General features: G+C 47.6%; 1 pseudogene; it reads right to left on the bottom strand.

The window, feature by feature from the left end:
• Positions 1 to 1,237: 1,237 nt before the first annotated feature.
• Positions 1,238 to 17,249, bottom strand: LOC133116329 (uncharacterized protein K02A2.6-like; annotated as a pseudogene).
• Between the last annotated feature and the right edge of the window lie 733 nt (positions 17,250 to 17,982).

Here is a 17,982-nt window from a genome sequence, read left to right as displayed (position 1 = left end):
TTGTGTTCATGAAGCCTTCCTACAGACCAATCTGATACTGAGGTCTACAATGTATTTTTTAAACTTTGAAAGATCTGTCCTCATTCGACTGCTCATGCACCCTTCCCATTAATGTGATTACTGCACTCACGGAGCAAGTGCTCATATAAAGTGACACTTTCTGATCCACATTCTGCAGGAGACCTGCCTGCTGTAGCCCCTTGGGGCTGACCATTATCCAGTCTGCCGAAGACCAACCCACACCACATCATCCAGCTCTCAGGGTGCTGATGAGGAGGAGGGCCCCCGCTTTGAGTGCCCTGCATTTAACTTCATGGCCAGTGGCTCCAGTGGCTCTGAGAGAACAGCCTCCAGTGGCTCTGAGAGAACAGCCTCCAGTGGCTCTGAGAGAACAGCCTCCAGTGGCTCTGAGAGAACAGCCTCCAGTGGCTCTGAGAGAACAGCCTCCAGTGGCTCTGAGAGAACAGCCTCCAGTGGCTCTGAGAGAACAGCCTCCAGTGGCTCTGAGAGAACAGCCTCCAGTGGCTCTGAGAGAACAGCCTCCAGTGGATTTGAGAGAATAGTCTCCAGTGGCCTTGGCAGTATAGCCTCCAGTGGTGTTCTGCGAATAGTCTCCAGTGGCCTTGGCAGTATAGCCTCCAGTGGTGTTCTGCAAATAGTCTCCAGTAGCTTTGTCAGAGTAGCTACCAGTGGCTTTGTGAGAACAGTCTCCAGTCGCTTTGAGAGAATATTCACTGGTAGCTTTCAGTGAATAGTCTCCAGTGGCTTTCTGAGACTAGTCTCCAGTAACATTGTGAGAGTAGCCACCAGTGGCTTTGTGAGAGTAGTCTCCATTGGCTTGAACAGAATAATCACAAGTGGTTCTGGGAGAATAGTCTGCGGTGGCTTTATGAGAATAGTGTCCAATGGCTTTAGAAGAATACCCTCCAGTGGTGTTAGAGAATAGTGTTATATCTATACTCTTTTTAGACATCTACTACTTCCAAAAGAACCGAGGCAGAGAAATAGTTTACTGAGAAGTTGCATATTACAGACTAGCATCACTCAAGTTAATAATGTATGCAATTCAAGACATAACATATTTCCTTCCCGCTTCAAATGATAATGTCCACATTAGCTTAATCAACATTAAACATAAACTAGGGAGAGAGGGTAGACTGCCTCAACATCCCGCTTAACCCAAAGGGGATTATTTTGTCCCTTGTTCCCAGGGTTAGCACTTGGCTACTTATAACGCTCAGGAGGTTTTCTGTCTCTTGGGGGGTTGTGCCTCAGCGCAGGAGCTGGCTCGGGTTCTGGATCGACCACCGGAGGATCTGCCGGTGCCGGCTCCAATGCAGGCGGCGATGGCGTGGTTGATGCTGGTGCTGACATGCTCAGATGTGGAGTCAGCTCGCTGGTGAACGTGAAGTCCGGTGCATCGGATGTGGGGATGGTCAATGCAGTCTCTCTGGGCAACAACTGGTCCACGTGCCTACGCCCTGTTTGATTTTCTCTGGTGTGAATGTGGTAGGAAACGGGCCCAGTCTTCTGGAGGACTGTGGCAACGGTCCACTTCTCCTTGGTGGTGTAGTTACATGCTAGGACTGGGTCAGGATAGAAAACTGTCTGTCTTTAGACCGCTTGGCCCGCTGATTGACTTGTTCATGCTGTTTTTCATGGGCTGATGTTTCCATAGAGGTAGGCTGCAGCAGATCAAGACGTGTCCAGAGCTGTCTCTTCATCAGAAGGTAAGCTGGTGAGGTTCCAATTTTCTGTTGCCAAAATGCCGGGGAGTTTTGTTTTCCCTTTTTTAGTTTATTTGCTAAAACAACACTCATTATAAGACCTATTTTTGGGAATTCCATTCTAGTCTGTTCGACCAAGTTTTTGGTCACGCAGCAAGCCGCTCTGACTGTCCATGAAGGGGGAATTCGAGCCCTTCAGGCTCAACAATAGAATAAAATGGCCCAACAGGGCTTGTTGGTAGAGCAACTGCGCCGCCAGGAGGACTCCCCTCTGGTGCAGTTACACAATACACCCCCCATCCAAAGCACTCCTGTCACCAACAGGGAACCCAAACTTCAACCCCCTCTCCGCTATGAAGGGGAGGTTGGAAAATGTCGGGTTTTCGGTCCCAATACCTCATATTTTTTAAAGCACAGCCATCCTGATTTGTCTACCAACGACTCACAGGTAGCCTTTATCCTGTCCTTACTCACCGGGAAGGCACTCACCCGGGCAGATCCTCTCATCCGCTCGGACGCCCCGATTATGGGTGATGTGGACTGCTTTATGAAAGAGAAGGCGTTGATCTTTGATCAAATTCGGGCCAGGAGGCGGCAAATTGTTTCCAGTGGTCCTGGCAGAATAGTCTCCAGTGGTTTTGAGACAGAAGTCACCAGTGGACACTGGAGACTATTCTCACAAAGGCACTGCTGACTACTCTGAAGACTATTCTCACTCCCAAACACAATTTTTTATAGAACAGTAAAACTGTTACCTTTTTCTTTCAAAAATCTTATTCTGATCCAACTGACCAATTTGCCTGTACAGAACTGGTTGTCCATGTCCATTATAAAGTCTCCCCTACTCTCTGGCTTGCTCAGACTTAGTTTGAATAGTGACCAGGTTCATTATGTTGTTGTGAGATGATGATGAACCGGACAGAGGGAACAGACTCAGGGATAATGTGAATAAGGCAGGCTTTAATGACAAAACCAGGCAATAGACAATAAGAGTGTAATCGGGAAAACAGGCAAAAACTAAAACCAAGACAGACAGACAAGTAAAGGTAGATATACAAAAATACAAAACATCGTCCAAAAACCAGGCAGTGATCAAAAACAGAAAAATACAAAAAACAGAGCAAACCAGACAGAATACAGGGGCAAATGCACAGGGAAGAGGAAGCTAGAACCGGGGTAGGGAACAGAATAAGACGAACTAGCCATGAGAACTGAAAATGGACAGGCGTAAATACAACACTAACAAACAAACAGGAGGCGGAGACACTGAATAGGGAGAGAACAGGCGAAAGGAATGAATGACAGAACAGACTAACCAGACTAGGGAGAGGGACAGGGGACAAAACACACAAAGCGCAAAGAAAATAGAAAAAACACAGGAACTGGGGAGCACAGAGTAAAATGAAAGGAACACATAGAAAGAGGAAAAAACTATGGGAAAAAGGCACAGACCTAACAGTTGTCATACAGAAACAGGACCCAGTTAATGAGTAGCTGCTTTTCTTGTGTAGGCTATACTCAGTTTCTCCTAGGTTTTACCTAGCGCAGTTATTTAGCTTTATGAAAGTGAACAGAACAGAAACCACAACGCAATTGTCTAGCATATCGAAGCGGATCTATTAGCCTACTTCTTCAGTTTAGATAAATAGCCACGTTTTATCTGCATGTTGCTGATGGTCGGGTACATAATCCAAATACAAAACCCAATAGTTTTGTGGAGAACCAAATAGAATTTGACCTTTCTATACTCTTATTGCAGCAAGTGACAATAGGCTGTGACAATAAGGACATCTTCACCCCTTAATTTGCATTCATTTGTGTGGACTATGGCTGTTCCACCAACAAAGAAAATATGTTTGTACATTGCGACACACAATGGATCTATAGCTGAATGACAGACAAGTATTTCAAGATTCCACACCTGTGCTTCTCATTTCTGACCAAAATTGAATCTGACAGTTATATGACAGCATTCAGTAAAGTTGAGAACTGTGTGTTGGTACACCCTGTGCCGTGTCAAGTCACATTTGTATTTCATTTCATTTCATCAGGTTTGAAATGAAGGAGATTTAACCATTTTAATTTAAATGTTTACTTGTGAAGTGAAAATATCAATCTGAAAATGAATACTGCTCGACAGTACTCTGTGAATAAATAACTTCAGGAAATCTGTGTTGAAAGTTTCTGAACCATGCTGTATTTAAGTGCTTCATGAATATTTTAAGACTGCCAAACAGCCCAATAATATCTGTGTATGAAGCCACTGTATTAGACAATGCCAATTCAAGAGGTATAATTTTGCACAAAATGTGGAAAATTAAAACTACTGCACATAAAATTTCCCTAATGGCATCATGCTGACTTGTGTTGTGCCATCATTATTGTGTGTCATTTATATTTTTTTCCAGTCCATTAAACCATAAACCGTGAAGTGAAAGTTGCTTAACTTAAACTGCTCATAAACATGAACATCAAAATAATGTATCGTTCAGGAATGTGGAACAGTAAAAAGTGTGTGCACATTTCCTGCATAGAGGTGTGTGTGTGTGTGTGTGTGTGTGAGGGTTTTTTTTTTTACACTCAATAGACTCCATAAATGAATAAATAAAACTTTGCTACAAGTCATAACTGCTTCATATACTCCTATTTCATATGAAGGCCAGACTGACAGGTGGGTCATTACCGTGAAGTCCTTCTGCCTTCTGCAAAATCTTTTTGTACGTATATTCTTAAAACTTTCTTCTGGATTCTATAAAATGTATTTCTCTGTCACCATACTATCTAATTGCACTTTAAATGTCAATAGTCATGACAGAATCTATAATATTAGTGCTGTGTGCTGTCCCCCATACATACCATTGCTGATCCTCTCTAGCTTCTTTTCCTAAGCCTATACTAAGTTGTATCTCGTCGTCTCTGTACCGGCCTCTCTTCTTGTCCTGGTCCCCATTCCTTGACTGTACCCCTAGTCCCTCCTGTGCCAATCACATTCCTTTTCCCTCTTCCTTTTGAAATGAACCTTATGGTGAATCAGCTGTAATTTAGGCCCAATGAAGAGGCTCTTGTATCTGAATAAACCGTGCTGTCCCTGTATGGTGGAAAAATAGACGATAAATAAAATGCTGTCAGCACATTTACAAGGAAGAGTCTGTATCAGCCCCCAAAGTGATTATTGTATCAACTATTGAAGTTAGTTGAAGAGCAAAATGTCACTTTTTTTTTTAGGATATTTAGACCCATATCGGGTGACCCGTGCAGGAATTACATCCCTGGGCGAATCCATCGTGACTGACATTATTGGATTGGAGCAATACAAGTATTATTGTACAGCGTCCGTTGGGCCTCATTTATCAAACGTGAGCTGAACAAAATTCACCGTGAATCCATCAGAAATGCATTTCCACAAATAATGTGGGATTTATCAAACTTTTCAGATGTCAGTTTTTTTGTAGGAGTCGAACAAACTTCACGAGCGGTCTCAGCCATTCGTATTGTGCACAGAAATTAAATCATGGTTTGTTATTTTATTATTCCATTCATTAGTATTATATAGTATATATAGTACTGTGCCCCTCCGAGGAATCGCCACCTTAACGTGGTGGAGGGGTTTGTGTGTCCCGGTGATCCTGGGAGCTAGGTTGTCGGGGGCACTGTTAGCCCCCAGTAGGGTCTCCCAAGGCAAATTGGTCCCGGTGGAGGGGCCGGACTAAGAGCGATTCAAAGACTCCCATGATACGGCCACACAAAGACCTAGTTACCTCGCCCGGAAAAGGGAAACCGGGGCCCCCTGCTGGAGCCAGACCCGGGAGGGGAGCTCGTCGGCGAGCGTCTGGTGGCCGGGCCTTATCCCATGGGGCCCGGCCGGGCACAGCCCGAACTGGTCACGTGGGGTCGCCGCCCTGTGGGCTCACCACCTGCAGGGGTCGGCATCGGAGTCGGGTGCTTTGTCCAACGGGCAGTGGGCAAAGGCGGGGATCTGGGCATGCTGATCCTCGGCGTCGCAGAACGGAACGTCACCTCTCTGGTGGAGAAGGAACCGGAGCTAGTGCTTGAGGCGGAGCGGTACCAACCAGATATAGTTGGGCTCACCTCCACGCACAGCACTGGTTCCGGAACCAAACTCCTGGAGAGGGGCTGGACTCTGTTCTTTTCTGGAGTTGCTCAAGGTGAGAGGCGCCGGGCGGGTGTGGGGATACTCACAAGCCACCGGCTGAGCGCCACTGTGTTGGAGTTCCACCCGGGGAACGAGAGGGTCGCCTCTCTGCGACTACGTGTCGCTGGGGGGAAGGCTCTGACTGTCATTTGTGCTTATGCACCAAATGGCAGTTCAGAGTATCCGGCCTTCTTGGAGTCACTGGGCGGCATCCTGGAAAGGGTGCCACCCGGAGACTCCATAGTTCTGCTGGGCGACTTCAACGCTCACGTGGGCAATGACGGAGAAACCTGGAGGGGGGTGATTGGGAGGAACGGCCTGCCTGATCTGAACCCAAGCGGTGTTTTGTTATTGGACTTCTGTGCTGGTCATGGATTGTCGATAACAAACACCATGTTCGAGCATAGGGTAGCTCATAAGTGTACTTGGTACCAGAGCACCTTAGGCCAAAGATCGATGATCGACTTTGTGGTCGTATCATCAGACCTGCGGCCGTATGTCTTGGACACTCGGGTGAAGAGAGGAGCAGAGCTGTCAACTGATCACCACCTGGTGGTGAGTTGGATCAAGTGGCCGGGGAGGCTGCCGGACAGACCTGGTAAACCCAAACGTGTAGTGAGGGTGAACTGGGAACGTCTGGTGGAGGCCCCTGTTCACGAGGTCTTCAACTCCCACCTCCGGAAGAACTTCTCACACATCCCGGGGGAAGCTGGGGACATGGAGTCCGAGTGGGCCATGTTCAAAGCCTCCATTGCAGAGGCGGCAAGCAGGAGCTGTGGCCAGAAGGTCATTGGTGCCTGTCGGGGCGGCAACCCAAGAACCCGCTGGTGGACACCAGCGGTGAGGGAGGCCGTCAAGCTGAAGAAGGAGGCCTTTCGGGCTTGGCTGGCCCGGGGGTTCCCTGAAGCAGCAGACAGGTACCGGGTGGCCAGAAGGGCTGCAGCTTCGGCAGTCGCTGAAGCAAAAACCCGGGTATGGCAGGAGTTCGGGGAGGCTATGGAGAAGGACTTTCGGTTGGCCTCGAGGAAGTTCTGGCAAACCATCAGACGACTCAGAAAGGGAAAGCAGGGCTTGTCTCAGGCTGTTTTCAGCAGGGGAGGAGAACTGCTGAACCGGACTGGGGATATTGTCAGGCGGTGGAAAGAGCACTTCGAGGAGCTCCTGAACCCGAACAACACGTCCTCTGTGGAAGAGGCAGAGCCTGAAGACTCGGGGGAATCTGCACCTATATCCCTGGTAGTCAAAAAGCTCCTCAGTGGCAAGTCGCCGGGTGTAGATGAGATTCGCCCTGAGATGCTGAAGGCTCTGGACATTGTTGGGCTGTCTTGGCTGACACGCCTCTTCAGTGTCGCGTGGAGGTCGGGGACAGTACCTGTAGAGTGGCAGACCGGGGTGGTGGTCCCCATTTTCAAGAAGGGGGACCGGAGGGTGTGCTCCAATTACCGGGGTATCACACTCCTCAGCCTCCCTGGGAAAGCTTACTCTAGGGTACTGGAAAGGAGGCTCCGACCGACGGTCGAACCTCGGATTCAGGAGGAGCAATGTGGCTTCCGTCCTGGCCGTGGAACAGTGGACCAGCTCTTTACCTTGGCAGGGTTGCTGGCGGGGTCATGGGAGTTTGCCCATCCAGTCCACATGTGCTTTGTGGACTTGGAGAAGGCTTTCGACCGTGTCCCCCGGGGAACCGTGTGGGGTGTACTGCGGGAGTATGGGGTACCGGGGCCGTTGTTACGAGCCATCAGGTCCCTGTATAACCAAAGTGAGAGCTGTGTCCGCATTCTCGGCACAAAGTCAAGCACGTTTCCGGTGGGTGTTGGACTCCGCCAAGGTTGCCCCTTGTCACCGGTCCTGTTTGTGGTATTCATGGACAGGATCTCAAGGCGCAGCCGAGGTGAGTGTCCGGTTTGGTGACCTCAGAATCGCATCTCTGCTTTTTGCGGATGATGTGGTTCTGCTGGCTTCATCGGACCGTGACCTTCAGCACGCACTGGAGCGGTTTGCAGCCGAGTGTGAAGCGGCCGGGATGAGAGTCAGCACCTCCAAGTCCGAGGCCATGGTTCTCTGCCGGAAAACGGTGGATTGCTCCCTCCGGGTTGGGAACGAGTCTTTGCCCCAAGTGAAGGAGTTCAAGTATCTCGGGGTCTTGTTCAAGAGTGAGGGTAGAAGGGAGCGTGAGATCGACAGGCGGATCGGTGCAGCGTCAGCAGTAATGCGGGCATTGCACCGGACCGTTGTGGTGAAGAAGGAGCTGAGCCAGAAGGCGAAGCTCTCGATTTACTGGTCGATCTACATCCCAACCCTCACCTATGGTCACGAGCTTTGGGTAGTGACCGAAAGAACGAGATCGCGTATACAAGCGGCCAAAATGAGCTTCCTCCGTAGGGTGGCCGGGCTCAGCCTTAGAGATAGGGTGAGGAGCTCGGACATCCGGAGGGAGCTCGGAGTAGAGCCGCTGCTCCTTCGCGTCGAAAGGAGCCAATTGAGGTGGTTCGGGCATCTGATCAGGATGCCTCCCGGGCGCCTCCCTTTGGAGGTTTTCCGGGCTCGTCCAACTGGGCGGAGACCCCGAGGGAGACCCAGAGCCCGCTGGAGAGATTATATATCTCTCCTGGCCAGGGAACGCCTCGGGATCACCCAGGAGGAGCTAGAATGCGTTGCTGGGGAGAGGGACGCCTGGAATACCCGGCTTTGCCTACTGCCCCCGCGACCCGACTCCGGATAAGCGGGTGATGATGGATGGATGGATGGATAGTACTGTGCAGAAGTCTTAGGCACCCTTATTATATTCAACCCAAAAACTATGTTTTAAAGAAGAGATGATTGGCAAAAGCCAAAAAAGACAGGAAATTCACAGACAGGAAGCACCAAGAACATTATCTTGACCTATACACTGACAAGGCTTCCAACACACAATTCATTAATACCTGCTATGGATACTGTAACTATGGTGGTCTACTTCAAACAACATGTACCACTGGGCAGGCTGCTGAGGATTCAATCAAATATTCCCTTTGAATCAACAACCAAATAGATTATTTCCAGAGGAACGTAGGAGTTAATTAATGCTCTGTAAAAGAAATTAAAAGAGGTAATCACTGCCAAATTACATAAGTACATAGTGTATATCTGAGCTAACCATGGCAGCAACCATGAAAATGTCCAGACAAGTGTACAATAAGAGAGACTATCACAGCAGAGAAGATTTGTACATTTTGTAGAATCTGTGATTTGATTGATTTCATTTTTAAATTGTATTTGTTTCTATTGTAAAATGTCTAGTTTCATTTAAAATGTAATTCGTGTCATATTGTATGGCTTCTACTGATTTTTCTTAACAGGGAACTCTTGAAAATGAGACACGTCTCAATGAGTCCTCCCTGTGTAAATACAGAATAAATAAAAATAATCAGAATTGAATTGTTAGTCACCCTAGTAATTGTCCTTTCCCCCCCAGATTTTGTAAAGTATTTGGTTTCTTGAAAAGTACAATACAATTGGAAATACAATTTTCTTGATTTTTATTATTATTATGTCTATCATCATTATAACATTATTATATGAGGATGGTATGATTTAGCAGTGGGACCCACATTAATATGTTGTGTGGGCTCACATAGACATTACACATATACTCTAAATCAATTATGAAATAAATGTACCCAGAACTGCACTAGTATTTTGAAGATGGAGCCTTAAAGCAATAGTTCAACAATTATCAGCTAATTTCCTATGTGAAAAATCATCTAATGGCAAAATGACTTAACATTCAAAAGGATCTTTTCCATACATACATTACCTTCCTCGATCATAAATTAATGGTAAAGATTAAAATTTGCTGGTTCATATTTTTTCCATTGATTTTGATATTAAGACCTATTTAAGTGTTAAGAAATACATGTGTATACCATAAATCCTCAAATTGTGTCCGGGATTCTATTTGAAGCCGGGCCTCAGATAATAGCCGGGGGCGTGGTCGATTCGGACAAATAAAGGCCGGCCCCCAAATACAAGCTGGGGTAATATTGCCTACCAGTAGGGCTATCAGTCCATGAGACATTGTTTCGATTTAACTCAATGAAATAAAAGAGCTCTGCTTAATATTTTATATTGTTGGTTGGTTTAATTCTGTTGCCAATGAAAAGTCATTGTCCTACACCATGGGTCTCCAACACGTTGCTCCCAAGCTACCAGTCGCTTGCTGCCCCCTTCGGAGTAGCTTGCCAAAGGCTGAAGCAGTATACATTTAAACACAATTGTTGCCGTGATTCATTCCAGCCTACGAATTTAATAAAAAGTAAATCAGGCAAAATTAAAAATTAACTCAATTTAGGCTACTTGGCTACGCAATAAGGTTTCCATGTATTTACAGCACAGCGCACGTTCAATGAATGAATGAAAGTGGCTGCCTTGGCTCGCAATAAACAGACGGGTGGAAATCCTGACACTCTTTCAACTACATAAAACTTAACAGTGAACCATCAAATACTCCCCAGATTTCAGTGCCTATCAGTCCCAACATTTAGCAATAGAATCAAACAGTCCAAAAGCAAATTAAATCCCAAACCAAAGCGAAAATATTTGATAGCCTGCCGGTATGCTGCTCCAAACGAAACGCATGTCTCACAATAAAACGCACTTTAGGAAAAAAGATCCTTAACTTGCTGTTATCTACGCTAATTTGTTATTGTTTGTGAAGGCGTGTCTGGCAAGTTGTTATTTTATGGATGCTGGACTTGCGTGTGATTTATTGTGTTTGAGAATGTTTGCAATAAACTAAGTCTGTTAAGACTGACACTATGACTTACCAAACGGTGTTCCTGATTAGCCTACACTCATTGATTTATGAACGGTTACAGGAAGTGTTGGACAGTGTTGGCCCACTTTAAGTGTAGCCTTTTACTTTATTTCTAAGAATAAAATTCTACAACAAAAGCCTAATAAGAAATAAAGGCCTGCCTCGAATACAAGCCTGCCCCAAATAAAGGCCTGTGCTTTGTGCAGCCTAAGTAAGTAAAAGACCCCGGCGACAATTTGAGGTATTTCACATTAAGATATGGAGATATATACTGGGCGGCAGGGATGGTGCAGTGGGTAGCACTGCCGCCTCACAGAAAGGAGGTCCTGGATGCGAATCCCGCCCGGTTAGCCAGTGCCTCTCTCTGTGGAGTTTGCATGTTCTCACCGTGTTCGTGTGGGTTTCCTCCCACAGTCCAAAGACATGCAGGTTAGGCTGATTGGAGAGTCTAAATTGCCCGTGGGTATGAGTGTGTGAGTGAATGGTGTGTGTGCCCTGCGATGGACTGGCGACCTGTCCCAGGTGTATTCCTGCAGTTCGCCCAATGTATGCTGGGATAGGCTGCAGCCCCCCTGCGACCCTGTTCAGGATAAGCGGGTTAGGATAATGAATGAATGAATTGTATATACTGACTGAAACAAATGGATTTTCATATTCCTCTATGACTATTATTTTCATTGTCATGCCTTGAATGTGACAGTGATATTTTGTTTTTGTCACGTTTCATGTCATGTTATGTTTCATGTTTAGTTGTTGTTACGATTTAATTGTTAGTCTTGCCATGTCATGTTATTTAGTTTATTGTCATATTTCGCAAACTTGTTATGTCACAATTTATGTTTCGTTGTACTACTGGTCATTGATTAGCATACACTTTTTCATGTCTTTCTGCAAATCTTGCATTCCTGCTTTCTCTCTCTCCCTTTCTGTCACTCACACCCTAATTGTTTCAATTTCCCTTGTCTACTTACTAATCTACTAATGCTAGATCAGGATTGGGTTATACTAACATTCTAATCATGTGTTCATGTTACCTTACGTTTCTTGTGCATATCATTTACTAATTTATTAATGCTAGGGCAGGATAGGTTTATTACTAACGATTACTAATTACCGTGTTAACTTGTCAACCCTCCACACCTGATTTCCATTATCTTGCTGCTCTCAAGCTAATTGTCTACACCTGTCTTCACCTGCATATGAAGCTCAGTTTCATGTCTTGCCTTTGCGAAATTTGCCTCCTGTTCGTCAGGGCATCGCTGTAGCTTCCGCTGTCACTGCCGCCAAAGCAAAATACTTTCAAACACAAATTCAGAACTCCGGTTCTAACCCCCGGAAACTTTTCTCTATTTTCTCCTCTCTCCTCAATGCACCGCCTCCTCCTCCTCAGTCCTCCTTTGCTGCTGATGACTTTGCTGATTTCTTCGATGAAAAGGTCACAGTCATCCGCAGATCCTTTACAACCACCGCCCCCCTCACTGTGCCCTTCCCCCCCTCTAGGCCCATCCCTTCCTTTTCCACTTTCTCCCCCCTTACAGACTCTGATGTTTCTCAACTCCTGCTCTGCCACCACCCTACAACCTGTGCCCTTGACCCTATCCCCTCTTCTCTTCTCCAAACTATCACACCTGACATTCTCCCATTTGTCACCTCCCTTGTCAACTCCTCCCTGTCTTCCGGCTGTTTTCCGGCATCCTCCAAGAGGGCCCACATCACTCCACTGCTAAAAAAGCCTACTCTGGATCCCTCCATCATCCAGAACTACCGCCCGGTATCTCTTCTTCCTTTCCTTTCTAAAACTATTGAACGAGCCGCTTCTACTCAACTTTCTTCTTTCTTTTCTAACAACAACCTGCTAGACCCCCATCAGTCTGGCTTCAGATCGGGCCACTCGACAGAGACTGCGCTCCTCTCCGTCAGTGAGTCTCTCCATGCCGCACGAGCAGCCTCCCTCTCCTCTGTCCTCATTCTTCTAGATCTCTCTGCTGCCTTCGACACTGTGGATCACTCCATCCTCCTGTCTGCCCTGTCAGCAACGGGCATCTGTGGCACAGCCCTGGACTGGATTGAGTCCTACCTCTCTGGTCGCTCCTTCCAGGTTGCCTGGGCTGGTTCGGTATCGACACCTCGGCCCCTCGCCACAGGAGTTCCCCAGGGCTCAGTCCTAGGCCCACTTCTTTTTTCTCTTTACACTCGCTCCCTTGGCCCTGTGATCACTGCACATGGGCTATCCTACCACTGCTACGCGGACGATACCCAACTCTTCGTCTCGTTCCCGCCGTTTCAGCCTATATCTGCTTGCCGGAGGGACATCCAGAGCTGGATGGACAACCACCATCTAAAGCTCAACCCAGGCAAGACTGAAATGATATTCATCCCTGCTAAAACCTCTCCCCATCTGGATCTCTCCATTTCCCTCGGGGATACCACACTCACGCCGTCACCCAGTGCAAGGAACCTCGGCGTGGTGATGGACAGCAGACTGTCCCTCTCCGAGAACATTGTGGCAGTGACCCGGTCATGCAGGTTCTTCCTATACAACATACGGAGAATCCGCCCCTTTCTCACCCCCTACTCGACCCAGCTCCTGGTCCAAGCGATGGTTCTGTCCCGCCTGGACTACTGCAATTCCCTCTTGGCTGGCCTCCCAGCGTCTGCCATCAGACCCCTCCAACTCATCCAGAATGCAGCAGCTCGTCTGGTCTTCAACCTTCCCAAATACTCACACGTCACCCCCCTGCTTACTTCCCTCCACTGGCTGCCTGTCATGGCTCGCATCCAATTCAAAACATTGGTGCTAGCCTTCCAAGCAGTTAAAGGGTCTTCCCCAGCTTATCTACAAAAAATCATCAGACCCTACACCCCTGCCAGACCTCTTCGTTCAGCCTCCACAGGCCGCTTGGCACCTCCCCCTCTCCGAACCTCCACATCACGCTCACGACTACTGTCTGTTCTGGCTCCACGGTGGTGGAACGAACTCCCCGTTGAGGTCAGAACTGTAGAATCTCTCCCCACCTTCAAGCGCAAGCTGAAGACACACCTCTTCAAGCAGCACCTCTCCCCATCCCTCCCTACCTCCCTGTGAACCTTAATTGTTGTCTCTGTGACTTGCTTTGTGTATTGGTATTTTTAGTTGGCTAGGTAAGCAGTGTTTAGATAGTTAACTTTGGTCACTTTTGCTCTGTTTGTTTGTTTCTTTGCTCTCAAAAAAAAAAAAAAAAAAAATGGCCCTCGTCCTTATCTTTGTTGTACAGGTAGCAATGACATTGTACTTCCCTCTAGGGTCTTTCAGCGAACTTATCCCTGGTTATGGGTATGCACTTTGTTGTACGTCGCTCTGGATAAGAGCGTCTGCCAAATGCCAATTATGTAATGTAATGTAATGTAGCGTCTTTTGGCAAGCCATTGTCTACCTGTTACGATCCAAGCCTGTTTTGTTATATCCAAAGGACACTTTTATAACTCCGCTCTTATAACCAATAATCACTCGTAACAGGGAGCTAAACTCAACGTGGTTTATTAACTCGGTTTCCACCTACAACAACACATCCTTGTTCCCATCATGCGTTGCCCCTGTCCTACGGTAAGCAGTGTAGGACAAACATAACATCTCCTCCCCCCTTACAACAAATGTCCCCCGTAACCATTAACAACAAAATCAGACGAACAGCTAAGTAACTGTGTTTCCAATGGCATAAACTAGCTGCTGATACAAAAGAATATCATGGGACTTTCAAAATAACATTTTTCTTAAACTCAAACAAATATAAATCACACCTGAACCAACGAGATGAGGGTAGACTACCTCCTCCCGTGACAATACCCAGGGGGATTATTCTGCCCCAATAACTTGGGTATGTCAGTAACTACAGAGTCTATAAGTCCATGCGTTTTGGAGGTCGATGCTCTCTTATCGGGTATCGACGCACACTGGGAAAATCAGCGATAGTGTCTCTGGAAGGCAACGGCAGAACAGCCAGGGAAGGAGGCACAGCCCCCACCGTCTCTGGTGAAGAGTCAGAAACAGGCACCTCAGGAACAGAGGCCCCCTCAGGTGGTGAAGGTGGGCTAATGGCGAAGTCAACAGGCGACTCCTCGGGGCACTCCACCGCAGGCAGTCCTGGTGTTGCTGCTGCCGTCTGTATCAGTTGGTCGACATGCCTCTTCCAGGTGAGGCCTCCAGCAGTCTGGACAGTGTAGGAGACTGGGCCGGTGTGCGCCACAATGGTCGCGTGAACCCATTGTGGCCCAGTACTGTAATTCCTTGCCAACACATGGTGGCCTGAAGAGAAAGCTCTTTCTTTGGCTCGTTTCTCCCTTTGCTGGATCTGCTTCTCCTGCTGACGTTGAACAGTGTCCTTCACTGTTGTTGGCTTCAGCAGGTTGAAGTTGTTCCGCAAGTCTCTTTTGAACATCAGAGTCGCCGGAGAGACCTTTGTGGTGGCATGGGGAGTACTGCGATAGGTTAACAAGAATCGGTGCAAGCGCTGATGAAATGTCCCTTGACCTTGAGAGGCCTTCAGCGCATGTTTCAGGGTTTGAACAAACCTTTCAGCTAACCCATTAGTCGCAGGGTGGAATGGTGCTGATTTGATGTGTTGTACCCAATTTTCTTGCAGAAATGTGGCCATTTCTCGCGACACCAGCTGGGGACCGTTGTCGGACACCAGTTGTAGGGGAGAACCGAAACGGCTGAACATTTCCCCTATTTTCTCGATGGTTTTGGTAGTAGTAGTGGACTTCATAATTGCCACCTCGGGCCATTTGCTGTGGGCATCTACAGGAGCTACCAGGAGCATCCTCCCTTCCACTGGTCCCGCAAAATCAATATGAACACGCTGCCATGGTTCTTCTGGAAACTTCCAGGGGTGCAAGGGAGCTAACCGCGGGGTGTTCTGAACTTTCTGACATGAATGGCAGGTTTTGGCTGCGTTTTCAATCTCCCGATCCACTCCCGGCCACCAGAAGTAACTCCTTGCTAATTATTTCATGCGAACAATTCCACTGTGACTTGCATGGAGTTGTTGCAGAACAGTCTTGCGTAATGGCTGTGGAATGACCACCCTCCTCCCCCATAGCAAACAACCCGATTGCACTGATAGTTCTGTTCGCCTTGAGAGGAATGGCTGAATACTGGGGAGACCGTTTCCCGAATGGCCCCTCATCACCATGTCCATGACCACCGCCAGATCGGGGTCAGTACGTGTGGCTCTCCTTACTTGGGCGCGTCCTCCACCTGGCTGAAGTAGAAAATGCTAGCGCCGCGCGGCTCTGGCGTGGTAACAGGAAGGGGCAACCTGGATAATCCATCTGCATTGCGATGTCGATCTGCCTTACGATACTTGATACCGTAGGAGTGCGCCGACAATAGCAAAGCCCACCGCTGCATACGACTCGCTGCAAGTGACGATATACCTGAGTGTGGCCCCAGGATAGTCGTCAGGGGCCGGTGATCAGTAAAAAGGGTGAATCGTCTTCCATACAGGTACTGATGAAAACGACGAACCCCATAGACAATGCTCAGGGCTTCTCTTTCAATCTGCGCATAATTAGCCTCTGCCTTGTTCAGTGTCCGCGATGCAAATGCTATCGGCCTTTCTTCTCCGTTTGGCATTATGTGGGAAATAACAGCCCCCACTCCATAGGGGGATGCATCACAGGCCAACTGAATGGGAAGAGAAGGGTCAAAATGGGTCAGCACCCCAGACGTTCCCAGGGTGTCCTTGGCCTTCTGAAAAGCCTCTTGACAGGCTTCCCCCCAACTCCAGGCTTTCCCCTTACAAAGTAAGCTGTGTAACGGCTTCAGCATGGATGCCAAGTTTGGTATAAACCGCCCATAATAGTTGAGTAATCCCAGAAAAGAACGTAACTGGCTCACATCCTGTGGTGGTGGAGCGTCCACTATGGCACGGCTCTTGGACGGGGCGGTGTGCAGCCCCTTGGCGTCGATCACATGCCCCAGATATTCCACTGATGGCCGGAAGAAATCACATTTGTCTTTACGTACCCGGAGCCCGTAGAACAGCATCCAAATGACGTAGATGTTCCTCATCGGTAGCCCCTGTGCCGAGGATATCGTCTAAGTAACACTGCACGCCGGGGAGACCACTGAGGATCTGGTCCATGGCATGTTGGAAATGTGCAGGAGCTGACGTGATTCCAAAAGGAAGCCGGCAGTATCTGAACAGACCCTTTTGTGTCGTTATCGTGAGCATCTCTTTTGACTCTTCTTGGACATGCATCTGCAAGTAGGCCTGGCTTAGATCCATTTTGCTAAACTTTTGGCCATTACTGAGTCCTGCAAACAAATCATCAATATGGGGAAGAGGATATTGCTCGGCAGCCAGTACAGGGTTCAGGGTCACTTTGAAGTCTCCACAGATCCTAATTTCTCCATTCTTCTTCGGCACGGGAACTATTCACTAATGGCTACTGGTTCCAGAACACCGCTTTTGACCAGAGAGTCTAGTTCAGCGTCAACTTTTGAACGTATCGCGTAGGGCACTGGTCTGGCTTTCAGGAACTTTGGTTTTGCATTTGGTTTAACACTTAACTTGACTGTGATGTTTTTCATACTGCCTAGCTCATTTTTGAAGACCTCATCATGTTTCCTCAAAATAGTGGCTAACTCTGGGGCCGTTGGTAACAGCATCTTCACAGTTTGCCAATTCAATTTTAAATTCTCTAGCCAAACTCGACCTAGGATGGCAGGGTAATTACCTTTAACAACATAGACAGTAAGTTTCTTTACTTGGTGGTTACTCTCGACTGTAACATCAGTCATGCCAGCCATGGGCACTGGTTCTCCAAGGTAGGTACTGAACCTGGTGTCTGAAAGTCTCAAGGGCAGGTGTCGCATGAAACTCTTATAAACTTTTTCTGAGAGGATGGATGCCTTAGACCCTGTGTCAATTTGCATATTCACAGGATGCCCTTCTAACAGGGGTTTTACTTGTTATATCCAAAGGACACTTTTATAACTCCGCTCTTATAACCAATAATCACTCGTAACAGGGAGCTAAACTCAACGTGGTTTATTAACTCGGTTTCCACCTACAACAACACATCCTTGTTCCCATCATGCGTTGCCCGTGTCCTACGGTAAGCAGTGTAGGACAAACATAACATGTTTACCGACCAAAGATTATTGACTTCTGTTTTGTTGACCATTGCCTGCCTGTACCACGTCTTTGCCTGCTGTTTTACTGCCCCGCGTAGCAGACATGACTTGTGCAGTCATCGACCCTGAGCCTGCCTACCGCCCGCCTGTACTTCTGCCCCGCTGACAGCTTTCCTGGCTACCGGAC

The sequence above is a fragment of the Conger conger genome, chromosome 17 (genome assembly GCF_963514075.1).
Source record: "Conger conger chromosome 17, fConCon1.1, whole genome shotgun sequence".
NCBI classification, from domain to species: Eukaryota; Metazoa; Chordata; class Actinopteri; order Anguilliformes; family Congridae; genus Conger; species Conger conger.
This window is presented reverse-complemented; position numbering and strand designations above follow the sequence as displayed.